General features: G+C 42.0%; 1 long non-coding RNA gene across 1 annotated transcript; it reads left to right on the top strand.

Annotated features, from left to right (window-relative positions):
* The first annotated feature begins 5,002 nt into the window (after positions 1-5,002).
* LOC145511562 (uncharacterized) lies at positions 5,003-12,424 on the top strand. The gene is made up of 4 exons (XR_014057946.1): positions 5,003-5,166; positions 6,400-6,491; positions 8,590-8,781; positions 10,869-12,424. It is a non-coding gene; the product is annotated as an uncharacterized LOC145511562 (long non-coding RNA).
* Positions 12,425-12,874: the final 450 nt, after the last annotated feature.

Here is a 12,874-nt window from a genome sequence, read left to right as displayed (position 1 = left end):
AGGCAGATTACCAAGGAAGTCTATAATTTTCTTCATAGTCCGAGATGGTTCATTTGTAGCTCAGAGAGGGAGATTCAATAGCATTGTAAACTACTTCTAGTCCTTTAATTCTTGGAGCACTTTTACAACAACAAAAACAGGTGTGTCTGTGTGTATGTGAGAGAGAGAAAGAAGAGGACCAGGTCTAATATTTTAAACGTAAAAAATAGTTGCCTGCCTTGAAGTTCTGTTTGCTAACGTTAACATTTTTCAGAGAGATAATTCATATTGTGTGCAGTTATAGCTGATTATGAAAGCGGAATGAACTTATGTCTAGACATGAACATTTTGCCTTTGTCTCTGCTTCTAGTGGTGCTATTTCTTCAGAAATTTTAATACAACGTGAATATAAGCCTGCAGCTTACTCGTGTATCCCAGTTTGACCATAACACTGTCTGACTGCTACTGTGTCCTGACTCCTAGCTCTGGAGTGACTGCTGGCTCTCAATTCTGTCTTTAACAGGTGTAAATGTGACTCTTTGGGGGGTTTGGCTTGCAAGGAAAGGTAGAGTCTGAAAGATGAAAACCAATCTGCCTGACAATGAGGGGGCACAGGAGCTGCTGGTTCAATCCCTGGTCAAGAAGATCCCCTGGAGTAGGAAAGGGCAACCCACTCCAGTATTCTTGCCTAGAGAATTCCATGGACAGAGGAGCTTGGTGAGCTACAGTCCATGGCGTCACAAACAGTTCACAAACAGTCAGACATGACTGAGCACTGCTTTCATTCCATTTAGATCACCACAGAGCACTGAATGGAGTTCCCTGAGATACACAGGAGGTTCTCATTGGTTATCTATTTTATACATACTGTCAATAGTATAGATGTGTCAATCCCAATCTCCCAATTCATCCCTTCCCCGAACATCCTCCTTGGTGTCCATACATTTGTTATTTACATCTGTTGTCTCTATTTCTGCTTTGCAAGTAAGATCATCTACACTATCTTTTAAAAACATAAACCAGATCCTGTTACCTTCTGCTGACCATCCCATCCTGCATGGACACTACCCCTCTGCTTCTCTGTCCTTCCATCCTGGCTTCTCCCAGTAAAACAGCTCAGGGTCTTCTTTTTGCTCTACACTTGAACCAACCAATCTCATTCAAAGATTACAGTAGCTGTTGCCTCTGCTGGCAGGGCTTTCTCCATGCACATCCTCCAGCTCAATATCTCTATCTCATTAAGATCTTGGCCTGAACATCACCTTCTCTGAGAGTCCCTTCCTGGACATCCCCTGTAGGATGGCAGCTTCAGTAGAGAGTTGAGCCCATCATTGCATCTCTCCTGTGTGTTTATCAGATGGTTGGATGACATCACTGACTCAATGGACATGAGTTTGAGTAAACTCTGGGAGTTGGTGATGGACAGGGAGGCCTAGCATACTGCAGTCTATGAGTCGCAAAAAGTCGGACACGACTGAGCAACTGAACTGAACTGGACTGAACTTACCCCATTAGGAACTTGTGCTTCATCTAGCCAGGCATTTCAAATGATGTGCTCTGCATATAAATTAAATAGCAGGATGACAATATACAGCCTTGACCTACTCCTTTCCCAGTTTGGAACCAGTCTGTTGTTCCATGTCTAGTTTAACTATTGCTTCTTGACCAGCATACAGATTTCTCAGGAGGCAGGTAAGGTGGTCTGGTATTCCCATCTCTTGAGGAATTTTCCATAGTTTGTTGTGGTCAACACAGTCAAAGGATTTGGCATACTCAATAAAGCAGAAGTAGATGTTTTTCTGAAACTCTCTTGCTTTTTTGATGATCCGACAGATGTTGGCAATTTGATCTCTGGTTCCTCTGCCTTTTCCAAATCCAGCTTGAATATCTGCAAGTTCTTAGTTCACATACTGTTGAAGCCTGGCTTGGGAATTTTGAGCATTACATTGCTAACGTGTGAGATGAGTACAATTGTGTGTTAGTTTGAACATTCTTTGGCATTGCCTTTCTTTGGGATTGGAATGAAAACTGACCTTTTCCAGTCCTTTGGCCACTGTTGAGTTTTCCAAATTTGCTGGAATATTGATTGCATCATCTTTTAAGATTTGAAATAGCTCAACTGGAATTCCGTCACCTCCACTAGCTTTGTTCGTAGTGATGCTTCCTAAGATCCACTTGACTTTGCCTTCCAGCATGCCTGGCTCTAGGTGAGTGATCACACCATCGTGGTTATCTGGTTCATTAACATCTTTTTTGTATAGTTCTTCTGTGTATTCTTGCCACCTCTTCTTAATATCTTCTGGTTCTGTTAGGTCCATACCATTTCTGTCCTTGATTGTGCCCATCTTTGCATGAAATCTTTCCTTGGTATCTCTAATTTTCTTGAAGAGATCTCTAGTCTTTCCCATTCTATTGTTTTCCTCTTTTTCTTTGCATTGATCATTTAGGAAGGCTTTTTTATCTCTCCTTGCTATTCTTTGGAACTCTGCATTCAGATGGATATATCTTTCCTTTTCTCCTTTGCCTTTAGCTTCTTTTCTTTTCTCAGCTATTTGTAAGGCCTCCTCAGACAACCATTTTGCCTTTTTGCATTTCTTCTTCTTGGGGATGGCTTTGATCACTGCCTCCTGTACAGTGTCACAAACCTCTGTCCTTCTTGAGGCACTCTGTCTATCAGATCTAATCCCTTGAATCTATTTGTCACTCCCACTGTATAATTGTAAGGAATTTGATTTAGGTCATACCTGAATGGTCTAGTGGTTTTCTCCACTTTCTTCAATTTAAGTCTGAATTTGGCAATAAGGAGTTCATGATATGAGCTACAGTCAGCTCCTGGTCTTATTTTTGCTGACTGAATAGAGCTTCTCCATCTTCAGCTGCAAAGAATATAATCAATCTGATTTCGGTGTTGACCATCTGGTGATGTCCATGTGTAGAGTCTTCTCTTCTGTTGTTCGAAGAGGATGTTTGCTATGACCAGTGCGTTCTCTTGGCAAAACTCTGTTAGCCTTTGCCCTGCTTCATTTTGTACCCCAAAGTCAAACTTGCCTGTTACTCCAGGTATCTCTTGACTTCCTACTTTTAGCATTCCAGTCGCCTATGGTGAAAACGACATCTTTTTTTTTTGGTGTTAGTTCTTAAAGATCTTGTAGGTCATCATAGAACCATTCAACTCAGCTTCTTCAACATTAGTGGTTGGGGCATAGATTTGGATTACCCTGATATTGAATTGTTTGCCTTCAAAATGAACAAAGATCATTCTTTTTTTTGTTGTTGTTAAATGACTCTAAAAAACACTTCATTATTCCATCAGTTAATTCTACTGATGTTTACACAGATACAAAGTAAAACCTTTTCTTTAAAAATAAAATACACTCTTCATTTTAATTTTTTAGACTTGGGTTGTAGCATTCCAAAATCCCACTTACAGAGAAAGCCATAATTAATATGTGGCCTATTCCATTTTGTTTTCACATAAGAACAGTGCAAGCCTTTTCATAATTGGGAAATGTGAGTGACATTTCCTTATAGAGCTTGTTTTTCCTATTATGAAGCTTGACTAACTTAAATGCTCATAACCACAGTTTGTCTATAAAATAAGAAGAAACCAAAAATGTACAAACAAACCTCTCAATCCTTTGTAACACTGCAAAGATGGGCTGTTAACAGCCACAGCTTAGCTCATGTTCTCACACCAAGGTCGTCTTCAGCTGCCTTGGTTAAGAATAAACTTGATTGACAGTTCTGAACCAAATACACTGGAGGCCCGTGTTCTGAATTTGCATATGCTTGCTGTGCAGCCTTGGACTAGCTGCTCTAGCTCAATTTCCTCAACTGTGAAATGGATTCAATAAACAGTGTCTTCACAAAGATAAAACTGTGGCTGAAATAATCCTTATGCTAATGATGGCCTGTCCTGACAGATTTCCTGTCCTCTAACTTCTACCAGCCCTAAGAAATGCTATTTTGTGGGAAAAAAAAAAAAATCCATCAGATTTATTTCAGTTCAGTTCAGTCGCTCAGTTGTGTCCGACTCTTTGTGACCCCACGGACTGCAGCACGCCAGGCCTCCCTGTCCATCACCAACCCCCGGAGTTTATTCAAACTCCTGTCCATTGAGTCGGTGATGCCATTCAACCATCTCATCCTCTGTCGTCCCCTTCTCCTCTGGCCTTCAGTCTTTCCCAGCATCAGGGTCTTTTCAAATGAGTCAGCTCTTCGCATCAGGTGGCCAAATTATTGGAGTTTCAGCTTCAGCATCTGTCTTTCCAGTGAGTATTCAGGACTGATTTCCTTTAGGATGGACTGGTTGGATCTCCTTGCAGTCCAAGGGACTCTCAAGAGTCTTCTCCAACACCACAGTTCAAATTTATTTAGGTTGAGACTTTTTGTTCAGAATAGCATCGATCCCAATGAACACATGAAGGTGCAGTAATGGTGAAAATCTCAACATGGAAAACCTAAGAGCTGCAGAAGGACATCTAAGTGGTGCTGAGGCAAAACCTGGGGCTCAGTTTTATGTAAGGAGGGCGCCTGCCTCAGGAAAGGTGGTGATGGACTTCCCTGATGCTACAGTAGTTAAGACTCCACGATTCCAATGCAGGGGGCACCAGTTCGATTCTTGGTTTGGGAAGATCCTACATGCTGATTGGTGTGGCCAAAATGTGAAGGAAAAAAAAAGAAAGAAGAGAAGGAAGAAAGTAAATGAAAAGTGGTGAGATGCCTGGGTAACATCCTTGCCTGTTCCTCTGAACTCCTCAGGGTCTGTGCCTGCTGGAAAAGCCGGCCTCCTGTCCTCACCTCTGTGGAACCACTGTTGGTGGATTACCATTTGCTTTGCTTTTTCTTCAAGCAGAAGGACCTTTATTGCCAAGATCTCAGAACAAGGCGGATACGGCAAATCTCAGAAACAAGTGACCCCAAAGTGGGAGGAAATAGGAGATGACAGAGTGCATTTGTGAGGTGGCATCTTTGTGAGCAAAGCACCAGAGATGGGGAAGAGGGAGCAGTGATGTTGAAGTGTATTACAGAGATGGGTTAGAGCAGGGATTCGAGGATGGGCCAGGTTGGCCACACCACTGCGGGACCCAGACACGTTCAGGACAGCGGCATCCTCACAGGAGAGCAAGAAGCCTTGTCCCCAGGACTCCACGAAGAAGACCTGTAAGGAGAGGTCCTGAGGCAACAGTGAGCTGAGGGATGAAGCTGGAGGTGGCTTGGAAACAACAATCCAACAGCATAACGAAAACTCATGCTTAAATCTGGGAGTGAGAAATAGTATGACCAAGATTGAATCAGGATGTGGGACATGCCAGAAATGATCTCCCCAGGGGGTGGAGGGAAAAAGAGAAAAATAGAGAAAGTAAGTAGGGCTTCCCAGGTGGCTCAGTGGAAAAGAACCCACCTGCCAATACAGGAGACACAAGAGATGCAGATTTGATCCTGGGGTCAGGAAGATCGAGGGAATGGCAACCCACTCCAGTATTCTTGCCTGGAGAATCCCATGAACAGAGGAGCCTGGTGGGCTGTGGTCCATGGGGTTGCAAAGAGTCAGACACGACTGAAGTGACTGAGCACGCAGCACGCAAGGCAGGGGTAGAGGATCAGGACAAAAAGTAAACCAAGGTGTTTTGGAAAGAGAAACAAGAGAATATAATAACAGACTTAAAAAACAGAGTGGAACAAAAGTTTTAGATTTATGGAAAGACCATCACATATAAACAAAAGGGACCACTATGTTCTACACAAAACCAGTGGAAGGAGACGCAGTGGTAGCTTTGGGGAATGCCAAGGGTAATCCTCTAGGTGCTTGTTAAAAAAACAAGGTCTTGCTAAACCACATGAATAATTTACTAAACACATTTACACCAATTTTAATAGGTTTATATTTTCGTAAAGAAATTATCGTATTTATGGGTTTGATTCCACTTTCTGCTTTTCTAACAACAATGGCCAATTCAGTACTTTCTAAAACTCTGCCTTCTGATCTGTAGTTGTTGTTCAGTTGCTCAGTTGTGTCTCTTTGTGACACGATAGACTGTAGCCCACCAGGCTCCTCTGTCCATGGGATTTCCCAGGCACGAATACTGGAGAGGGTTGCCATGCCCTCCTCCAGGGAACCTTTCCTTCCCAACCCAGGGATCAAAGCCTCATCTCTTGTACTGGCCAGCATATTCTTTACCTTTGAGCTACTAGAGAAGCCCTCCGATCTGTAGAAAGAGGTATGAATATTTACCTCTTGTGTTGGTTGTGAGCATCAAACCGTCAGCGTAGGTGGCCTCAGTGGTTGATGAAATCTCTACATTAGGAAAAGTATAAAAAGCAACTTAATGTGTTAAACTGGAAAAATTAGCATGAACTCATGATGTTAAAAAGATGAAGATTTTTTTTTTAATCTGTCACCTCTAATTGTCCCCACAGCAGCAACACTGTCACCCACCCACTCTCAGGCCCCTAGAGCCCATGTTTCGTACCTGATATTGCAGACCATGAAAAAGAATCTGGATTCCTGGGTAAGAAACTGCTTCCATGTTTTCCAGTGGGAAAAACCAGAATTGATCTGGAATATCCTTCTGTTGTCAAGGGCGGTGCTGAAGGACAGAAGGGAAAATTTAAAGTGGTTTACACTGTCTAAGCTGGAGGAACCGTCTTCATAACAGTGATGTTAATCATAATAGTTAATTGAAACAAGTGGAGATTGTGAAAAGCCATGAATTAGTGATTGTATTCAAAAGAGAAAAGTGAATATAAAATGTAAGAAATGTAATTGTAATACAAAGAAGGGTACATATAATAGTATATGTTTAATTATTTATTGATTTTAATAAATAAAGGAGTGTTAATAAATGGGATTCCTATAAAGCCTTATTCCACTTGAAATTTTAATAAATTCACTTCTATAAAGATGTAGACAATCTGCAAAATGCAATAGAAAAAACTACCCACAGAGTAGAATATTTGATTGCAGAGCATATCCACCATGATTTTGAACAATTTTGATATCATTCAGCATCACATAGTTTTTATTACTTGGGATGTGAAAGAAGGAAATTAGAAAAAATGAATTACTAGCAGTTTACTTTAAATGATGAGTAAATTCCATCTCTCCTACATTTTGTGAATTGTTTCTATCTTCTATAGATGCAAATGTATTAAAATTAAATACTTCACATTTATGGATATTTTGAATCTATAAGTACTTTGTTTCTTATTTTAATTATGTATATCTTTATAAGTACAAAAGTATATATTTTTTTCTATGTGTGTGGGAGGGAAAGAAGAAACACAGAGAATAGTGAGTAATTCAAGTAATCCAGGAAAAAGTACTAATAGTTGTTACACCAAGGCTACACCAAGATGAGGAAGGACTGCCTCAGCCCTGGACACCCAACAGCCAATTGAAGATGGGGGTCAGCTTGTGCTTTAAAAGGCTGAATTAGTTGGATGCCTAGATGAGAGCTCACAACACAGACAGAAATTGCTCATCTCTTCAGAGATGAGACCTCTGGTTGGCCTTGCCAGTCATAACAAAATGCTGGTTTGAAAGATGCTGCTTTTTTTTTTTTAACAAAAAACAAAAACCTTTTATTTTTAAATAATTGTAGGTTCATAGGAGGTTGCAAGAATATTATAGAGAGATCTGATATACCAGGGGTCCCCAACTTCCAGGATCTAATGCCTGATAATCTGAGGTGGAGCTGATGTAGTAATAATAGAAATTAAGTGCTCAATAAATGTAATGTGCTTGAATCATCCGAAACCATCCCCTCACCCCCAGTGGAAAAAATTGTCTTTAATGAATTCATGGACACTGAAATTGGAATTTCATATAACTTTGGTTTGTCAAGAAATAGTATTCTGACAGACTCACAGACATAGCGCTCAGACTTGTGTTTGCCAAGAGAGTTTGGGGGAGGGATGGACTGGGTTTAGCAGATGTAAACTATTACATATAGGATGGATACACAACAAAGTCCCACTGTAGAGCACAGGGAACTATATTCAATATCCTGGGATAAACCATAGTGGAAAAGAATATAAAAAAGAATGCATACAGTTAAAGAAAATAGCATTGTGCTTTGATTTTTTTTTTTTTTTTTTGAACCATTCAGAACAGTAACAGGTGTTTTTAGCTACTGGACTGTATGAACACAGGTGCTGGCAGATTTAGCCCAGAGGCCATAGTTTGCCTCCACCTAACTTAGAGCGTTAGGGCTTCGGGACTGACACTTGTCTGGCTGCTCAGAAGGAAATATTTCCCTAAATAGAGATGTGCATCAGTTCATCTCTCTATGAACTCTTTCGCTAGCCATTTAATCGTAACTTTCTTCTTGGTTATACTGTGCTAACAAATGTCAGCAAATGTGGACTTAGGGGCATTTGAATTCATTTACTGAGCTTTTGCTTTTATTTTTGACTGAAAGTGAGCTCACATGTTGCTGTAATTTTCTCTTTATCCATTTCTTATATCTCTGATAGTGAGTGAGTGAGTGAAGTCAGTCAGTCGTGTCCGACTCTTTGCGACCCCATGGACTGTAGCCTACCAGGCTTCTCTGTCCATGGGATTTTCCAGGCAAGAGTACTGGAGTGGGTTGCCATTTCCTTCTCCAGGGGATTTTCCTGACCCAAGGATCAAACCCAGCTCTCCTGCATTGCAAGCAGACACTTTACCCTCGGAGCCACCAGGGAAGAGTAAACTGCCTTGTTATTGTCACTGCATGCCTGCTAAGTCGCTTCAGTCTGACTCTTTGTGACTCCATGGACTCTAGTCCACCAGGCTCTTCTGTCCGTGGGATTTTCCAGGTAAGAATACTGGAGTGGGTTGCCATTTCCTCCTCCAGGGGATCTTCCTGACCCAGGGGGATTCAACCCGATTGTCTTATGTCTTCTGCATTGCCACTACTAAGGTAGTAAAAATACTCTCTCAGTGGATATCGATGACCTCTATTTCAAATTATATGTGTGTATGTGTGTGTGTGCACACACACACATTTTCTCAGTGTCCCGACCCCTCTACTGTGCCCAACACTGTCGACCCTTTATTGGAGGGGCAGAGGTTTCTGGAGGCAGGCACTCTGGGTGAGTCTGGACTCAGTGATGTGTCTATAGCTGCATCTCTCTGGACAAGCTTCTTAGCCTCCTTGGCCAACACTACCTCCTCTATAAAACAGGGGTAAAAATAGTGCCTGTGTCAGAGGATTGTTCTAAGCACATGAGCTAATGCACTTGGTCTTCAGCATAATATACTGAGGGTACTTAGTTCCTGGCACGTCGTAATCATGCAGTAAACACTCACTATTACCATCACTCCCATTAAATCTCTCCAGCTCTGACCTCTGTCACATGATACCAACCTAGTTCTTCAGTGTCTCCTCTGATTTTTTTTTTTTCGTGTTTTTATCACTGGCTCCACCTGGACTTATCTGTTGAGCATGTGGGTTGAGCCTCTCCCCTACTTCTGTGGTCCACCGTGCACAGAGGAAAACCAGCTTTATCTTTGGCCTCTCTTCTTTCCTTCCCAGAGTCCCAGGAATCCCGTTAGGCAACTCACCATCTCATCATTGATACCCACTCATGATCCATCCAACTACTCTACACGCAGAGGCAAACGCATATGCCAGCGTGTGCCTAGCGTGTGCCAGGGGTGATGAGCACCATACTCCCAGGGCTCCTGGTCCCCACAGTAGTTCAGTTTTCACGGCTCTTGTTAGCATCTTCAGTCTAACAACTCCCCTCCGCTCCCCTCTACCACCAGCGTCTTCTCTTCTCTTTCTCTCAGAAGGCTTGGCTCCAGGACTCACTGGTACTTGGAACCCATCACATCCTCGCCTGTCAGCCTGTTTCCTCCTCATGTACAAGGAGCATCTACCCTCCCCATGGGCTTCCTATGGTGTTGCTGCATCTTCCAGTGGGCCCTCTAGGTGTTAGAATGACGCGTGGGCTCTGTGCCATAGAAATACTTGGTTAATTCAGATACGGTGAGAAAGATTTAGGAAAAGACCAGGTTAATGAATGGAGAAATGTTTTATAATACCAATTCTTTATATTTGTATTGATGTTGACAGTTTGCAAAAGCACTTTTTCATATAAAATCTCATTCAATACATACAGCTCTGGATCCTAATGGTTATAGTTGTCCTACAGTCATGTGAGGGTGGAGGGGGTGTTCATGGATGTCCGGAAGATTGCACTGGAAAAGACAAAGGGGCCCTAAGAAATTTAGAATACTGGTTTTCACCCTTTGTCACTCTAAGACCTCTCTAAACTATTCACCCAGTTGCTAATATTTGTCAAGAACCCATTCTGCTTTTTAAAAATGATGTATAGAAGAATTTTAGAATCTATAGTACCAAAAAGAAAGAGAAGAAATCTTACTGGCTTGTTTTATTCATTATTTCTCAACCTGTAATGTTTTAAAAGGTTGCATTATTTTAAAATGAAATTTATTTAAACTTTATTAGGCACCTATTCTGTATTTCTCCCAGTTGCCTCCTAGCTGAAATATCTGCACAATTTGTTACCTGCAGAAAAATGTGGAAGGCAGTTGTATGGGTTGCCTTTTTTTTAAATCCAAGATACAAAAGAAATTCCATTGTGCTTTAAGTGAACTATTGATTTTGGATTCATTTAATTTGAGCAGCAATAAAGGCTCTGCAGGCCTTCCCTTTCATCTCTCCGCTCATCCTTTTACCAAACTAGCTAGTGAAACTTTACCATTAGCATCTCCTGCTTAGAGGGGTAATTTCTTAGCTGAAACACAACAACCACTTCTTAAGACATTTTCTGTTACAAAATAATATAATGTAATACACCACACCTGGAACTAATCTTATTCAGTCTTCTAATTTTTCTACGGTTCTGACAAGTAAATCCAGGTACTCCTTTTACAGACTATTTGCTCATCTAGGAGAAAATCATTAAAACAAGAAAGCTGAAAAATAATGACATCTCAGTGTTGAGGTGTTAAGTGAAGATCCAAATGTCCTAGTGAGCACGAAGCCATTTCCTCTTTGGAAAATCAATTTGTGTCATCGAGAGGCTCAGTTGTTCTTCCTGTGACATCACAGAAGCCATGGCCGATCTAAACTACCGAATTGATGCTTCTCTGGTTTGGGTTTGGAAGGAGGAGGAAGGAGGGAATGACCTTCAATATTTTAAGATTATCCGTCTGTCAAAACATCTTGAAGCCGGCTTAGGGAAGAACATAAAGAGGGATGTGGAGGAATTGTTTTTTTTAAAATTAAGCTATTAATATGTCAGGTTGCCAGGCTGCATAAAGTCCTAGGAACCCACTGGAGGTTTATATATATTTTTAATTTGATAGCACAAAAGGAGTGTTTTTCCTTGCAGTTGGCACTTACACTTTGAGCCAATTAATATTGTGACTTCACCTCTTCTTTTCAAAAGATTACTGGAATGTTTTCAAAAGAAAAGGATTCTGAAACGATTGGTCTCTAAGTCATCGGTGTTTGAAGCTGAACTGGATGGCTGCTGGGGTCAGAACCCTGTCCTCCTGGACACGAGTGAGGAAGGGGCCTGAGAGTTGCTGCTGGCCCTTGGCTGGTCACCCTGTGGCTCTGTAGTCGGTGGCCTGGAATGCCTAGAGCAGATAAAAAATGCCATCTCAGCTATCAGTGGCCTCTTCACATTCTGACTCCAGGCTTTCTGCTTGAGAGAGGGATGGTAACAGGAGGTGAAGTCTGGGGCCACCTCTAGGGGTGAATAAATGTTTGATGCTAGGTTTTGACAAGTGCACACAAGGTGTGCTCAGTGGTTTTCTTCAAATCAAGAAAAAACAGTGAAAAAATATAAGAAATTACCATCCTATTAATGTGTCTGCTTCCAAATATTTATGTCTATTAGATTTTAAATAGTGAGAAAATAAGTGTCTTTCTGAAAAGCTTACTGACAACTTATAGCAAGTTTTAGATGGGAGCAGCTGTGAATGTGCTGCATGCTAAGTCACTTCAGTCATGTCTGACTCTTTGAAACCCCATGGACTGTAACCCATCAGGCTTCTCTGTCCATGGATTTTCCAGGCAAGAATGCTATGGTGAGTTGCCATGCCCTTCTCCAGGGGTTCATCCTGATCCAGAAATCGAACTGGCATCTCTTACACCACCTGCATTGTCGGGAGGATTCTTTACCACTGGTGCTACCTGAGCTAAGCTTAAAAAATAAGCAAGGTTTCTTTGACGTTTTAGCCTTTACCCCAGTACCTATGTTCAAGGAGAGAATGTGGGCTTCAGAGTGAGTCAGATTCTTTCCTTGATGAGACAACTGAAGCTTAGAGAAGCAGAGTCTGTCCTCATATGCTGCTATCAACCACTGGCTTTGTGAAGAGGGGCAAATTATACAGGCTTTCTGAGCCTCAGTTGCTCTGTCTGTGCAATGGGGTGATGACACCTATACTAGAGTGATCTCTATGGCGTTGGCCATCCCAACCAGGTCATGCTTGCAAGAGCAGAAGGACTCCATTAATGGTTATGCCCGGGCAGCATATATCAGTTATGACCATTCCAGACAAACCAGGGAGTGGTCATCGCGAGGGCATCCATTGGAGGAGTGAGAGGGTGTGACCGCAGGGCTGGCACTGAGCACTGAGTCTATCCCCCCATGCTCTACTTAGATTTGTCTCCCCGTTTCACTTCCCTACCAGCACTTAGCTGAGCACATGATGGAGGGACAGATGCAGAGACTCCTCTCAGCCACACAGCCAGCGCCTCCCGCCTGCAATGTCAGTCAGATTCTGTCACTCCTGTGTTTGAAAGAAAAAGTCAAAGTGTTAGTCGCTCAGTCGTGTCTGACTCTTTGTGACACCATGGACTGTAGCCCATCAGGCTCCTCTGTCCATGGAATTCTCCAAGCAAGAATACTTGAGTGGGTAGCCATGCTC

The sequence above is a fragment of the Giraffa tippelskirchi genome, chromosome 6, assembly GCF_054371585.1.
Source record: "Giraffa tippelskirchi isolate mGirTip1 chromosome 6, T2T-mGirTip1v1.2.pri, whole genome shotgun sequence".
Taxonomy (NCBI): Eukaryota; Metazoa; Chordata; class Mammalia; order Artiodactyla; family Giraffidae; genus Giraffa; species Giraffa tippelskirchi.
Note: the sequence above shows the minus strand (reverse complement) of the source record. Positions and strands in the feature narration are given on the sequence as shown.